Raw genomic sequence first — 9,876 nt, forward strand, 5'->3', positions numbered from 1 at the left:
CACAGTATGGACAGAGTGCTTCATATTCTTGCTTTTCCAAAATTGTTTCCCAGCATTCTTATCTCTAAAACAAAATATGTGCTGTAACCATATCATTTGTGTTTTTGGAGATTTTAATGGGCTCAGTTCATCTCTGTACCTTCTGTGGAGCATTCCAAATATATCATTGGTTTCAGAGTTAGGGAAGGCAGTGTTTCCTTTGGCTGTCTAGCTTCCATTTTCCTGTGTTCAGTAGATAAACCAGTTGGGGTTACAGTCTGTACAGGACAGAACAGAGTGTCTTTGACACCCCTCCAGCTGAAGTAGCTGAATGAAGCCCCTTCAACTGTGTCCTCATCAGGTAGAAGTAGCCAGTGAACTATGCAGGCTCCTGCTCTTGTCTCCACAATACCAGATACCAACCCTTTCACATTTCATGTTGGCTACTTCTCTTTCATCCCTGCCCACCTTCCTGTGCCTATCCTTTGGTCACTTTTCTATTAACTAATCTCTTTGCATTTTTTAAAACAGCTATTTACATAGCAATCCTATATTTCCTCATTTTAAAATGGAACATTTTAAAGCATTTTTGTTTTTTCTTTCATTTATATTTTTCTGTATCTCTAATTTTTGCAATAAATATGTATACTTAAATAAACACACCCTCATTTATTTTAAAAAAACAAACAGGAAATAATGAAGGTTGGTAAATTGGAGGTATTGAAATCCTTTTGCAGCTGAAATGGAGAAAAGTTTGGTAGGTCCTCAAAAAATTAAAAATAGAATTACCATCGTTGTTGTTATTCAGTAGCTAAATAGTGTACAACTCTTTACAACCCCATGAACAGCAGCATGCCAGGTTTCCCTGTTTTTCACTATCTCCCAGATTCTGATCAAGCTCACGTGCATTGAGTCAATGATGCCATCCAACCATCCTATCCTCTGTCACCCTCTTTTCCTCTTGCCCTCAGTCTTTCCCAGCTTCAGGGTCTTTTCCAACGAGTCAGCTCTTTGTATCAGGAGGCCAAAGTATTGGAGCTTCAGCTCCAGCACCAGTTCTTTCAGCGAATATTTAGGGTTGATTTCCTTTAGGATTGACTGGTTTGATCTTGCCACATGACCCAGCAATTCCACCTTTGGGTATATATACAAAAGAATTGAAAGCATGGTCTCAAAGAGGTGTTTGTATACTCATGTTCATAGTAATCTTTTTTTAATTCCCTTTTTATTGACTGATTGAAGTATAGTTAATTTACCATGTTGTGTTAATTTCTGCTGTACAGCAAAGTGACTCAGTTATACACATATATAAATTAATTTTTATATTCTTTTCCATTATGATTTATTCCAGGAAATTAGATATATTCCCTTTGCTATACAGTAAGGCCTTGTTGTTTATCCGTTCTATATATAAAAGCTTACATCTGCTAACCCCAACATCCCACTTCATCCTTCCCCCAATTCATTCCACTTTGGCAACCACAAGTCAGTTCTCTTTTATAGCATTCTTTACACTAGCCAAAAGATGGAAGCTTCACGGGAGTGTGTAATTTCCTCGGGTTTGTCTCACCACAGCAAAGATTTGAAATGGTGGACCAGTGTTACAGCTCTGTAACAGCTCAGAGTTTTATTCCACAAGCAAAATACACCCTAGAGGCATGAGTGTGGGCCAGCCCCAAAGGAGAGGCCTCAATCTGTCTTGGCTTCCTCTTTTTATACGTTTTGTCTCCTCCCCCCTGAGCCTGCCCTATGCAAATTGGGCTAGCCAAGAAAGGGGTTGTGTTTGTTTCGCCTGAAGTTCTCACTCTGTTCTCCAGATTTTCTTTTGTTCCTTTTTTGTGGGCTTTTCTCTTTCTTTGTCTTTTAGCCACTGCCATTTTGGACTCCTTTTTCCTATTCTAACTACCTAACAGAAGCAACTCAAGTGTCCCTCAAAGGATGAATGGGTAAGCAAACTGTGGCATATACATGCAATGGAATATTATTCAGCCTTAAAAAGGAAGACTTCTTAAGACTTCGCTGGTGGGGAAGTGGTTAAGACTCTGTGCTTCCAATGCAAAGGGTACGAGTTTCATCTGTGGTTGGAGAAGTAAAATTGAACTAAGATCCCACATGCCATGCAGTGCAGTTGAGGGCGGGGGAAGAAGGAAATTCTGTCGGCATGTTACAACTTTAAAGACATTTTGATGAGTAAAATAAGCCAGACACAAAAAGACAAATACTGCGTGACTCCACTTACATGAGGTACATAGAGTAGTCAACTTCATAGAGATGAAAGTAGAGGTGGTTGCCAGGGGCTGGGGGGAAGAGAGGAGCAGGGAGTTTAATTGGTACAGAGTTTCAATTTCACCAGAATTAGTTCTGGAGACTGGTTCCACAACAATGAGAATGTACTTAACACTACTTGAACCGTAGACTTGAAAATGGTTAAGATGGTAACGTTATGTTGCTCCTTCCTCTTTGCATTACTATGTCAATCAGATTTGCTGTCAGTTCTGCTAGCATTGTAGAAAGAGTTGGAAAGCTTAAAAAAAAATTTAGAGCATCTCCACATGCCTCACAAATTATACATAGTTTTAAGGAATCATTCAGGTTATTCTCTGAACTCTCAGTGCTTCATTTATGAGGGCAAAAAGGCAGATCCTTTGAAGTAAGGAAATGGTGACATTCAGCCCTGTGCTCAGACACTTCCCTCCCTAACCCTCTCACCCATCTTTTCCTCCTCCTAGCAAAACAGTCAAACAAGTTTCCAGCTGTTATCCTTTTCTTTCCCTTCCTCCAGAGACCTCTACCCTGCCTTGTAGGCTTTTAGAGCATGTTTGTTTATTGGCTTTGTGTATCTGTGTGTTCCTAAACTCCCACCATTATCAACTCCAATTTCACTTCTGTGTTTCCCTTCTCAAATAAAAGAGGAATTTCTGTTTTCCCTTATCAAAGAAAAAAGGGGAACAGATAGAGTAGGGGCTGCATCCAGGGTTGGGTTGGGCTCAAGGAGGAGCTCAATAACTCGATTTCTTATTGTCTGTCGAAATCTTTAAAATGGGCCACAAAATGGGCATGTGCTGCTGCTAAGTCACTTCAGTCGTGTCCGACTCTGTGCGACCCCATAGATGGCAGCCCATCAGGCTCTGCCGTCCCTGGGATTCTCCAGGCAAGAACACTGGAGTGGGTTGCCATTACCTTTTCCAATGCATGAAAGTGAAAAGTGAAAGTGAAGTCGCTCAGTCGTGTCCGACTCTTTGTGACCCCATGGACTGCAGCCCACCAGGCATGTGCTAGGTTTAGGGAAAGGGAGTGCCAGTGAGGTTTCACAGCTACCACCCTGGTACATGTTACTTGTCAGCTCTCTGTGCATGATTGCAAAGAGCCTCTCAGCTGGAGTGCTGATGTGTGCCCTTGACTCAGCCAGTCTTTTTTGCATTTGTCAATATTCATTTTAAAATATAGATCAAATATTGTCTCTTTCCTGCTTGAGCCCTTCGATGGCTTTCAGTTACCTGGAAGATAAAAAGTGAAACCCTGAACATGCTTTCAAGGTCCTGCAGAGTCAGCATCTGCCCAGCTGACCAGCTACCCTACAGCTCCTTACCCTAGCCGGGTCATTAAAAAAAGACCCTGATGCTGGGAAAGATTGAAGGCTGGAGGAGAAGGGGGCAACAGAGGATGAGATGGTTGGATGGCATCACCAACTCGATGAACATGAGTTTGAGCAAACTCCAGGAAACAGTGAAGGACGGGGAAGCGTGGCGTGCTACAGTCCATGGGGCTGCCAACAGTAGAACAAAACTTAGCGACTAAACAACAACAATGACTGAACAAAGATTTCAGCATTTTTTTGGTTTCTCAGATATTCCGAGTTCCTCTCTTTATCTCTAGATAAAGAGATAAAGTCTGGAAACTGCTAGATCCACTACTCCCTTACTGCCCCGAACACACACAAAATCCTCTTTCCTTTGAACTGAGTAACTCCTATTTTTTTGTCTTTTTTTTTTTTTTCTGTATCACACCATGTGGGATCTTAGTTCTGCAACTAGTGGTGGAACCCACGCCCCCTGCAGTGGAAGCAGAGTCTTAACCATTGGACGGCTGGGGAAGTCCCTCATTTCCTATTTTAAGGGAAACTTTCCCAACCCAGAATATATCAGACTCCCTGATGTGCCTAGAACTCAGCGCGCCTATTTTTTAGAGCACTTACAGTGTTTTTAATTAAATGTTTATATAATCTTCTGATTCATATGTGCTTTTTTCACTAGACTGTAACCGCAGGAAGGCCATGACTCTGTTTGTCTTGCTTCAAATTTTAATCCTGGGTTCTTAGCACAGTGTAAGTATTCGAAAAATATCCGTTGACTCAATATAGTAATGTAACGATAAGTTGTGAGCCTATTCTATATTACACTGGGTCAGGCATTGAGGGGTAGAGGAGTTAATAATAGCACCTATTTTTAACCTACATGAGTTTAGAACAAACCTGGAAATAGACGCAAGATTCAGGCAGACAAAGATAAAAAAAATTTCATTGTTTGTATCAAAGAGAAAAGGCATAATAAATACCATTTCGAATTAAAGGCAATAGGTGCTCCTTGGAGAAATGGTCAACTCCGGGTCTGGAGAAGCAAATATATCTGATGAGCTTAAAATATCTTGTAGCAGAAAATAAAGACACCATTTAAAAACTAATGGGGACATATGGAAACAATACAAGAGCTGGTTTCAAAAAGACAATGACAGTAATGGGTCATAATTCATTAAATAAACAAGGAATCCATGAGTCCATAATTAAATCACTCTGTGGAGGTGGGACCCAGGCATCAGGAGTTTGTGAAGCTCCTCAGGTGATTCCAATGTTCAGACAAGCTTGAGAACTGCTGCTATAAGAAGTCTCTCCTTGGAGAAATATGATTAGGTAAGGAATAAGTATTCAGTGTCAACGTTAGTCAGGGAATGCCCCCAGGTTGTGCTAGGATGCAAGCTCAGAAGGAACAAAAGCTCCTAGAGGCTTCAGAAAATAAAGACCGAGAGCCCCTCCTCACAGCCTTTCAGCTCCTACCCAACTGTAGTGTCTGACCTTGGCCACAGTATTCCAGAACTTTCTCATTAGTTCTAGTAGCTATTTTATGGCCCTCATAGAATTTTCTACGTAGGTTATCAAGTTGTCTGTAAGTAAAGATGGTTTTACTGTCTAAGTCATGGTCCCCAACCTCAATGAGTTCTCAATCCAAGGTGAAAAAACTTACATACATATAATAATTGTAATACAATTAAGTAGAACCATACAGATAACAGTGAAATTATTTAGAAGGAAATATCTGGAGTTGGTTGAAGTTATCGGAAAGGCAGCTAAAAAACTGAGAGAATCGTCAAGAACAACAACAAAAAAGTGATGGACAAAGGAAGGACTGCTGAATTATCCAAAATGATTGCAGTGACTTGTTAGAGGAAATGCTTCTCGGCATTTTACCTAGAAAGATCCAGCTACTGTTGGGGAAATGCTAATTAAGTCTCTTGTATTAAAGCTGACTTTGGAAATTAAACAACAACAAAGTCATACATCTTCTGTTCCATTGATCTGCATCTATCCATTCAACAGTGTCACAAGCTCTTGTTTCTATGTACATAATAAACCTCTTTCCACTTGTTAAAAAAAAGAAAAAAGATGGTTTTATTTTTTCCAATTTGGATGCTTTTTCCTTTTCTTCCCTCATTGTGCTAGCTAGAACCTCCAGTACAGTGTTGGATAGAAATGGTAAAAGCAGACATCTTTGTCTTGTTCCTGATCTTAGAGAGCAAGTATTTGGTCTTTCATTAGGTATGACATTACCCGAGGATTTTCATAGATTGTTATTAAGTTGAGGAAGCTCCCTTGTATTCTCTAGTTCGTTGAGAGCTTTTTTTAAAACTCAGAAATGGATATTGTCAAACACTTTTTCAATTTTTTTATTTTCTCTTATCTTAAATAAACACTTTTAAAAATAGAAATTACACACATAACAAGAGTAGAGAGAACAGGAATAAAGAACTCTCATGTACTCATTATCCAGCTTGTTAGAAATGGAAATTTTCAGGCCCCAGGAAAGTTCTACAGAATTAGGAACTTTTGGGGGTTAGACACAGTAATCTGCATTTTCACAAGTCCTCCAGGTGATTCTGATCCATGCCCTTAAGGACTGAGTCTTTTAAAAGATAACTATCATACAATACAGTTTTAAACTCTAATTCTCGATTATCTTCAAATATCTCTTCAATATTCCATCTTCCAATTGTCCCACAATTGTATTTAAACATTTTTAGTTTAAAAAATTTTTAAAGTAGGTTGAATTATGATCTAAATAACACCCACATGCTGTGATTAGTTTCATTTGTCTCAGATGTCTTATGGGTTCTCCCTCTACTCTCCACCTACCTTCTTCCTTGTAATTGCAAATAGCTGGTCACTCACAGATTCTCCCATGTTCCAAATATTACCAGTTGCAACCCCACACCTCATTATTTTTCTATCCTCTGCATTTCCTGAAAATCAGTAAGTGCGTGATAGAAAATGAGGTATGGTCAGGTTCAGTTTCAATTTGGGGGGCAAGAATCCTTAGCAGATGAAGCTGTGGTCCTTATCGCTAAAACTTGATTCTAACTATTTGCCCTGCAGCTCTGTAGCTATTCCAGGTTCTGCCTCAAACCTCCTGTCTCATTTGAGGTATACCTCCCCTGTTCCCATCTCCTTGGGCTCTGTACTTTTCCAGGCTCAGTTGAGAAATCTGACTCTCCTTACAACCTTTGTCTAACATTTCTTTAGGATATTTCTGATAACTTTATCATCATGCAAAGATGAACATGTAAGAAGCATTTTTTCCTAGAATGCTGCCCAGGTCCTCTGGCAGAGCCCAACTCCAGACCTCAGCTGGTCTGATGGAGAGAATCAGATAATAATGGCATACCTGTGTTCACTCCTCTGGTCCCCCTACGCCCCAAAGAAGCTACTTTCAGGAGAGGAGTTAGCCTGGCATCTGTGTTTTAAATAAGTCTCCAGGGTTCTGGTATGTAGATGAGATGGAGGTCACTTCACAAGGAAACTGAGGAGCTTCTCTCCCTTCTAATTCCTCACTGGAGCTGAAATCAAAGCACTGCCCTGCCGTTAATTCCAGGAGCCCCCCAATTAGAGAGTTTTCAGAGACAGCTAAATAAGGAAATGTAGTCAAGAGGGTTTGAATGTCTAGAAGGCCTCTCTTTAATTTTAAATGAAAGGGGAAAACCCACAAAAATCCACAAATGGTATATCTGGTCAAGCTGTAAGCTGAATGCTGTGTGCACTTGTCCACGAAATAAAATCCTTTTGTCTCCTTCCCCTCCACTTTTTATAGCTGGCTTTTGAGTTACAATGTAGGTGGACTAAATTCTGGGTTATTTGTGAGTTAGCTCTTATTCCCCCTTTAGCTTTAGGGTAAACTCCTTGTTTCTTTTTTTCTTGCACAGTAGAAGATCTACACCAGTTATGTTTAGGCAGGTGGAGACTGGAGGTCGGCTCCAGCCCTGGTTAGGTTTTGTTTCTTGATCAGAGGGTTTTGTTTCTTGATCAGAGTGCTGGTTACAAAGATGTGGTCAGTCAGTGAAAATTCCCCAAGCCCTATATAGGTAATGTCCATGCGTTATAACCCAGTAAAAACTTGAAAGAATGAAAGGAAAAAGATCTGTGTTGGAAATCAACAAAAGAAAACCACAAAATATAAAGAAGTCATCAAAACAAAATGAAAGAGAAGTCATCTATAAGGATGAAATGCTTAAAATAACTCTTTTCTTTTTTATTCAAGCCAGTTTCAGTCACTTGGCTCTGAAAGAAAATAAGAGTGGCGGTGTTGTAGGCGAATACAATCACCACTGCTGCCTTTGTTAGTCCTTCAAGATAGCCCCGTACATACAGACACCCTGCCCCAAGCGCAGCTCACAGACCTTCCTTGTTCCCCAACTGCTTCTGCCTCCCAGTCTCATTTTCATTCTGCTCTGGCTCGGTGCTGCCGACCACTGCCTCTCTGGGCTCTTGCGTGTGTTTGTAGTCCATGGGCCTTGGCTCCCAGGACCCTCTGCTGCCCAGAGGGTCTTACCTCTGCCCCGGGCACCTTACTAACTACAAGATGTGGGTTGCAGTAGTGCTTTCTAAAAGTTCTGCACATGCTTGTCCTCCTCTACCTTTTTTTTCCTTTTTGTAAATTGAATTCTTTAGGGCTATACTAAGTATCTTTGCTACTTCAGGGAACATTTGTGATGAACCTTTTAAAAGTGCAGATCATTTTATCCTACCTTTAGATTTTTCTTAAAACTGAGCTTAGGGGCTATAAACTCCAATACTTTGGCCACCTGATGTGAAAAACTGACTCATTTGAAAAGCCCCCGATGCTTGGAAAGATTGAAGGTGGGAGGAGAAGGGCACAACAGAGGATGAGATGGTTGGATGGCATCACTGACTCGATGGACAGGAGTTTGAGTAAGCTCTGGGAGTTGGTGATGAACAGGGAAGCCTGGCGTGCTGCAGTCCATGGGGTCACAAAGAGTCAAACATGATTGAGCAACTGAACTGAACTCAACTGGGGGTTATGGGGGTCAGGCAATTTATGTACTGTACCGATACTGGAATTTAACATTTCAAAATTTGTTTGCTACCTGAAAGTTCAATCACAGGTAATGATTGTAATTCTGCTGAGGTGCAAACTTGAATCTTGAGCCTTTGACAGTGAAATAGAGGGGGAAATCTTGGATGGAAGCCTGGAGTTCAAGCCTCTAGGGAGGGAACCAAGAGATTAGGATGATTCCCTAATTGAGCTAGCACTGGCTCAGGGCAGGCTGAGGAATCTCAGAAGATGAAACGCCAGGAGTGGGCAGACAAGCCTAGACTCAGAGGTGAAGCAGCAGATTTATGGTTCAGAGAAACTAGTCAGTCAGAGTAGTAAGCTAAAGGGCTGAGATGGGATAGTGAGGGCCTCTGTTCTCTCTATATTCTTCCTTCCTCAAAGTCCTCATTTATCTACAGGGCTTCAATTTGCCCAACTCTACCCTCCCCTCTTGAGCTAATATTTTCAACCATGGGTCATTTCTATTTGGATGTTTCACTATACAGGCTACATATCCAAATTCCAGCTTTTGGCATTTATGAAGAATAAGTCCACTGACTTGAGTAATTCTGAAATACGAGGATAGCATAATATTGTCCCCATAAGATACATAAACAAAAACAGTAGAGAATATCAAGGTCATATTGAACAGAAACTCATAGGGGTTGGCTGGGCTTATATTCAAGCTGGATGACATTCTCTTGCACACTAGCCTCTAAGGTGGGAGTTTTAAAGTTCTGCCTCATCAAAATTAGAAATATGTACATGGATCTTTGCAGCTGCTGATAAAGAGTCAAACCCATCAACCACCTATGCCATCTAGGTACCTAGGATTTTAAACAAGCTACCTTGGAGATTCTCATCTCCAGGATCTTCCTCCTGTAATTCATCCTACGTTTCTTGGACAAACCAATGTCTGTTAAAAAAAATTTTTTTTTTTCCCATCAGTATACTTTCCTGGATTTAGAGAATTATACTTAGCTATAGCAAAACAGAAGCATGGCTATGACATTCCAGAAACTGAACTTGTGTGCAAATGTAAGAATACATTCAGCTAGATCCTTGCTAAAGATTTTCAGGTGCTAACTCCAGACTCTAATGGCGTGATTGTGAGGTGGCAGGAAATGTGTGTGCATGTGTGTGTGTGTTTATGCATGTGCTTATAATACAAGGCATGGAGTATGGATTGTATCTTCCCAGATTCAAAAGGGAGAAACAAATATGGATAATCCTTTAACAGTAAGAACTAACAGAGTAGTAGTTTCAGAAGCAAATTGTATAGGTTACATTGAAAATATAA

The sequence above is a fragment of the Bos indicus x Bos taurus genome, chromosome 20 (genome assembly GCF_003369695.1).
Source record: "Bos indicus x Bos taurus breed Angus x Brahman F1 hybrid chromosome 20, Bos_hybrid_MaternalHap_v2.0, whole genome shotgun sequence".
Lineage (NCBI taxonomy): Eukaryota > Metazoa > Chordata > Mammalia > Artiodactyla > Bovidae > Bos > Bos indicus x Bos taurus.